Here is a 6,818-nt window from a genome sequence, read left to right on the forward strand (position 1 = left end):
CTTAACCACCTGGTCATGCCGGGCCCCATTTTAGTCGAGGAAACAAATTTAAAAAAAAAGACCCGTATGGTGACCATTTGACACTCGTACGTAGATTTACGTATATAATAGTAGAGTATTGTATGTATAATTTTATATTGTAGTTAATGTATTGCTATATTTCTAAGACGGTCTACTCACCCCGAAAAATGAAATCGGGCTAACTGACATAAAGCAGCTGTGCTGATGCTGCTGGCTATTGTATAACGATCCTCTACGTACACACGAGTAATACTCTCGCTATTCATGTGAAGAAAAGCTAATAACAAAATACATAATACAATATGTATTTTCTTCCCAATATTTATTACATCTTTCGAATTTTTCCATGCATTTTGTTTTCCTAATAGTTCACCAAATCGACGAAAATGTTTATATCAAGATATAGCATGTTAATTCAGTTTTAACATCGTAAACTATGTGTTGTCAATACATAAGACCCCCAGTGGCACAGCGGTATGTCTGCGGACTTACAACGCTAGAAACCGGGTTTCGATACTCGTGATGGGCAGAGCACAGATAGCCCATTGTGTAGCTTTGTGCATAAATTCAAAAAAACAAACAATCAATAAATGAAAAAAAATAAAAAGAAAACTCCAGTATTTATAAATATTCATGTAATTAAAACTTTCTATATTTACTGTGTTATTCTACTCTCAAGAAGCACATTAATTAAACAGAATCTCAAAGTTAAATCAATATTTGCGTTCATTCAAAGGGGAACTTGTATACTACAGAATTGGTGTTAAGTATGTGAAAACAAACATGTTTTGAATTCCCACTGCATAATACAATCTTAGAACAATTTTGTTTTATAACAAATAGATAATCTACTGATGGATTTGTTTCGTTCTTTGGTATTCTTCTTACAAATAGAACAAATATTTTGTCCCAAGTGTTTCAGCGGTAAGTTTACGCACTAACATCTAGGTCTCGATTCCACATTGTAGACTGAACGCAGATAGCTTATTGTGTGGCTTTATGCTAATGCTAATTAACAAACAAACAGAACTAACTCGAAAACCAAATGAATTGACGATTATACTTTTTATAAATTATAACAATAATAAGGGAAGATATATTCCTGGTAAAAATAAGACGTTACAAAACAAGATATGCCATTATGTTCAATTACATTAAGTATTTTTATCTTTGCGAATTTAAAGTAATATTATTGTATATTATAAAAAAAAGTCTGCCCCATAATGAGGCTTTGAGCATATAGTTGATTATCATTTCAACTAAATAAATACGTAACAAACAAATGTTATTTGTCATAGATAAATATATTTACAAAATTAAAGTTGCTTTGAAATATAAATCTATTAAAACTAACACTATACTAGATCTCTATGAAAAATATCTTTATTTCAAGATTGTTTGTTTGTTTGTAATTAAGCACAAAGCTACACAATGGGCTATCTGTGCTCTGCTCACCACGGGTATCGAAACCCTGATTCTAGCGTTGTAAGTCCGCAGACATCCCGCTGTGCCACTGGGGGGGGCTTCAAGATTGTACATCCAATCGTGTAACGATAAATGCACTTCGATAAGATGATAATATCTAAAACTTTGGTGGTATTTTGTATAATAAATTCTCCCAACAGCTGTGTTCCAAATGACTTTCTGATTTTCACTATAAATTAGCATTTTAACATGAAACTATATATATATCGCTGGGTGGGTTTAATAGTTTTTCTTCTGGTAAATACCTATCAAAGTTTGTTCTTTAAATAAGAAACTTCCCAAATTTTTTTTGTTGGCTAAAATACTTAGTGTGTAATAACTGAAACTAGTAATAACGGAAAAAATAAAACTAAAAAACTAGAATCATAAACTAGAGCAACAAACACCAAGGCAGGAAATGAATCAACCACAATGTGACTAAAATGTTTCTTCTGCATTGTGTTTCTAACGTAACCCAGAAACAATGAAAACTACAAACAAAAGCGAAAATCTGCGAGAATGAACTTTTACATCATTCAAGATCCTGGAATTCATGCAAGAACGTGCAGGTTATATGTGTTCCCACAGAACATCTGAGCAGTATTAGGTTCGTTACAACCGTGGGTGTATACAATTCATTGAGTCAAATCTCGATTGAGTAACTGATCCATTTATTAAGAATTCAGTAACAAGATTTATGTTTTGTCCAAGTTAACACTGATTAGTCCTTATTAAACATTAAAAACATACATATTACTTGAGAAAGGAGATATATTATTATTGTATAGAGTTCGTCAAGATGTCTAGTGGTGAAGATTTTTACAATGCTAGGAATATTAAATTATTTAAAATATTAATTGGAACATTTCTTTTGTTTCAGATTTTCTTTTGAGATTTCTTTTATAAGGGACACAAGTGTTTAAAACTCTAACGTTTGAAGATAATCTGAACTTAATATTTGTCATCGAAATGTCATGATTCGTTAGTCATCATGTCTGTGTGTAGTCTTTCAACGACTAAATTCATCTTTTCGTGTGTTTGACTCATTTGCTAAGGACCTTAATAGTTCAAATCCTGCTCTATTATGAATATATTCTTTAAAAAATCATCATTTAGTGTTCTTGGATAACTGGTGACAATTATCGATACATTTGTCAAATTGAACCAACAGTGCAACAGATTATTTAAATTATAAAGTTACATCTACTAATAGTTCTAATCATTTTTTTAACTAAACCTAGAACAAAAATCTAACAAAACATTTCATTTTTTTTTTTCGTATATGATAGGCATAATGGTTTATAGTGTTTTGGAAATATAAAAATCTAAAATCACTTTGTGGTTTTATATACGTAAAACTTTGCGATTGTCAAGAATAATTCATCATTATATTTTGTTTTGAAGGTCTGTAGTGGAGAATAAAGTCAATAAGCTGGACTATAATATCGAAATAGGCATATTTGTTTACAATTTTACTGGTTAAAAAATTCAAGTCGTTGTATCAACAACAATCCTTTCAAAAATATCTCTCTTTTTTTTCTTCTAGCGTGTTGTTATAAAATCAGTACTACAGTTCTATTCGGTTGGTGTTGAATTATTTTAAAATAAGCAAACACTGATGCATAGTTCTGGATCATGATATTTATAATATTATTTCAATTACAAAACATTTTGTTTTAAAATATTCACAAAAGATGTGACTTGTAATATGAAAATATATTACTACCTCTTACACAACAAAACCTATACCATGACTATCTGAAAATTGTAGTCTCCAGTAATATTGTTCCTTTCGCAATAACTTAATTTAAAGGTGCGTGCGTGTAAGTGAAAGGACACCAAAGTGCATCAGCTCTAATTTTCTAGTCTTTTAGTTTTATATATTATATAACTCTAATATGGTACAACATTTGCACTAAAGAAACAAATTTAACATTACTAGATGGTTGTAACATACATATATTTGGATACAATGACTGTGTTTTCAAGCACCTGCAATAAATTCAAACATGGCACACGAAGTTATTGTTTTAACATTTTACCGTTTGTTAATTATAGTTTGGGGGAAAAAAGTAAGTACTTTAAAATACATAACACGTTGTAGAAAAATATTTCAAGATTATCAGTTTAAAATTTTTAAACCCACAGTTTGCGTAACAGATTCTAATACGAGGGCGATATTTCTTATGTCATTATTAATTTTAGGAACATAGAATGGGTAAAATTTGAATTGAAGATATGATTTGGGTCGTGATATGCTTAATATAAACGTGATTTGTTTGTTTATTGTTATAAGCCTTCAGACTTACCGCTGACACACTTGAGTACATAAACATTAGTAGATTCTGTGATTTTATGCTCCATATTTAACCCTCTATTGCAAATTATAAGAAATGTATCTTTCTTTGCTTAATACAGATATAAATGCTTCAATTCTGTAACCGAATGCTTTTACTCTCAAGTGACAGACTAAATAAACCATAGAAATATATTTGTTGGTTCCCCCAATCGAACGGTTACTTCTAGGTAACGTACCCATTTATAACTTACCAAATTATATTTCACAAATCATTTGTTTGCAATATAAACCTAATGAAATAAGAAATTCGAAGAAATCATTTTACCACTGTATTTTCATAATGCGATCAATAAAGGGTTAATCTCATTGACATTACTTACATTATATTCAGGTAGAATTTTAGAATCCCTTTGACATTTCCACGTGAAGGTATATTACACGCCTTCGATCAGATCTTGTTTATTGTTCTGGATATTTCACAGGATGGTGTAGGAGTTTTAAACAGGATTTTAGCAGAAATTCCCTAAGAACTGTTTCTTAGAGGTAAAATGTGTTTTGTTTTATTCCAAAAACAATGTGGCATATCAACTTACCGTCATCATAATGTCTCATAGTTAACCTTCAAAATTCCTCTAGTCACGAAGGTTAAGAAACTAAGTTTTGTTCGTTAAATCATAACTGAAAACTGTCACACTTGTATTTTGATTTAATAATAACTAAGACATTTAGAACCAGACACAGTGATATTAGACCGTTCATATAAACCAAGCTTATTCATTAACTTAGAAAGATATATTTTTAAATCAAATGCCTAATTTCTCCGTATATATATATATAGGCTTCCAACTGAACTTGTACTTACTTTAAGTTGTGTTTCCTGTATGTCAACTTCGTATAAGATTTAACATAGTTCTTCTCAAGTTAATATCTGTAACCGTAACAACAAGATATTCTGAGATCCAATAACCAGTTTAACTTTCTTCTACGTAATGCAATATAAGCCACAACGCATTCTTCAATTCATTTATTTCTATAATCTTCCTTTTTATTTACAGAACAACAAACATTCTACTAGTATATTTTTCCAGGAAAAGATTAAAACTGGAACTTGACATTAAAAAAACAAGTTTAATGCTATACGAGTAACCTATCACCGCACTTGAAAAGGTTACTTACATAGAACTAATAATTCAGTTCGCCGTAAAAACAAGGTGAAATTGAAAAAAAAATGAGCCAAGAAATGAATATATAAAGAGACTGATATCGGAGTGAATGTACAATTTTGAGGACACCACAGCAAAGGTAAGAATTCACAGTTTTCTACTAACTCCTCATTTTCCGCAGCTAACACATTTGGTGTTACATACCAATTGTTACTATCCCAATAGCTTATAATTAATTCTATACACTTTGCAATATTAAATATGTTTATATGTTCGCATTTATAGTAGTGCCCTTCAGACATCAACTTTCCCCTATAAATATTTGTAGTCGTTTTTCTAAACTCCACAATATTTCTCTGAATGAGTACTTACGAAAGAGATGTTCATTATAAAACTAATTTTCATACATTATATACTAGAAGAGTCAAAAATATGATAGTTTGGCATTTAGCTAAGAAATTATGCAAGAAAAAAGATACAAAATATAATAATAAAATCTGAATTTCTACTCCTTTGCATATTTTTTCTCTCTTTGTTCTTTTAGTAATAAAGGATAAGTGTTCACCCTATTGAAAGACACTGGATAGCGTTATTTTATACTTGATTTGAGGTTATAGAGAGAGCCCGGCATAGCTAGGTGGTTAGGGCGCTCGATTCGCAATCTGAGGGTCGCGGGCTCGAATCCCCGTCCCATCAAACATGCTCGCCCTTTCAGGGCCCGGCATGACCAGGTGGTTAGGGCGCTCGACTCGCAATCAGAGGGTCGCGGGTTCTAATACCAGTCCCACCAAACATGCTCGCCCTTTCAGCCGTGGGGGCGTTATAATGTGACGGTCAATCCGTTGGTAAAAGAGTAACCCAAGAGTTGGCGGTGGGTGGTGATGACTAGCTGCCTTCCCTCTAGTCTTACGCTGCTAAATTAGGGACGGCTAGGGCAGATAGCCCTCGTGTAGCTTTGCGCGAAATTCAAAAACAAACAAACAAAACAAACATCGCCCTTTCGGCCATGGGGACGTTATAATGTGACGGTCAATCCCACTATTCGTTGGTAAAAGAGTAGCCCAAGAGTTGGTGGTGGTGGTGACTAGCTGCCTTCCCACTAGCTTTACACTGTTAAATTAGGGACGGCTAGCGCGAAATTCAAAAACAAACGTTATGAAGAGAGGAGAAGGAAGTCACAACCCACTTCCAAATCCTCCCCCTCCTCCACCACCGCCACCGCCACCTGAACCACTTCCATATCCACTTCCAAATCCTCCTCTTCCACCACCACCACCTGAACCACTTCCAAATCCTACTCCACTACTACCACCAGATCCTTCTCCGCCTCCACCACCGCCACCTCCTGAACCAAAGCCTTTACTTGAGCCCCAGTCACTATAGCCACATGTAGAACAGTGTCGGTCTAGAACATCACATTCTATACAGTTGTATAACAGGGCAAAAACTGCCACTACCGCCAAGCTTTTCATTTTCGGCTTATTTCCTGATACCTTAAAATATTCAGAATGATTTTTAATAGCAAAGTAAAAGCATAAGATCGTCTATACGTTAAAAAGTAAAATTAATAACACAATGAAAAAAAATTGGTTCTCAAAATATATATACACAGAAAATGTGTTAATCACATTCTCCCAGATCCACTTCCAAACCCTACCCCGCTTCCGAATCCTACCCCTTTACCGAAGCCAAAGCCTTCACCACCACCACCACCACCAGATCCACTTCCAAACCCTATGGTGGTGGTGGTGGAGAAGGCTTTGGCTTCGGTAAAGGGGTAGGATTCGGAAGCGGTCATGGAAGTGGATTTGGTGGTGGCGGTGAAAAAGGCTTTGGTTTCGGTAGTGGGGTAGGACTTGGAAGTGGATCTG

The 6,818-nt window shown here is 33.6% G+C and overlaps 1 long non-coding RNA gene across 1 annotated transcript in view; it reads left to right on the forward strand.

The window, feature by feature from the left end:
- The window catches only part of LOC111085202, a 25,102-nt gene that overhangs the window by 2,919 nt on the left and 15,365 nt on the right, over nucleotides 1-6,818 (forward strand). The window contains exon 2 of the long non-coding RNA XR_002610035.1: nucleotides 5,581-5,584. This is a non-coding gene — a long non-coding RNA (uncharacterized LOC111085202). The remainder of the gene's footprint in view (nucleotides 1-5,580; nucleotides 5,585-6,818) is intronic.

The sequence above is a fragment of the Limulus polyphemus genome, unplaced genomic scaffold (genome assembly GCF_000517525.1).
Source record: "Limulus polyphemus unplaced genomic scaffold, Limulus_polyphemus-2.1.2 Scaffold271, whole genome shotgun sequence".
Taxonomy (NCBI): Eukaryota; Metazoa; Arthropoda; class Merostomata; order Xiphosura; family Limulidae; genus Limulus; species Limulus polyphemus.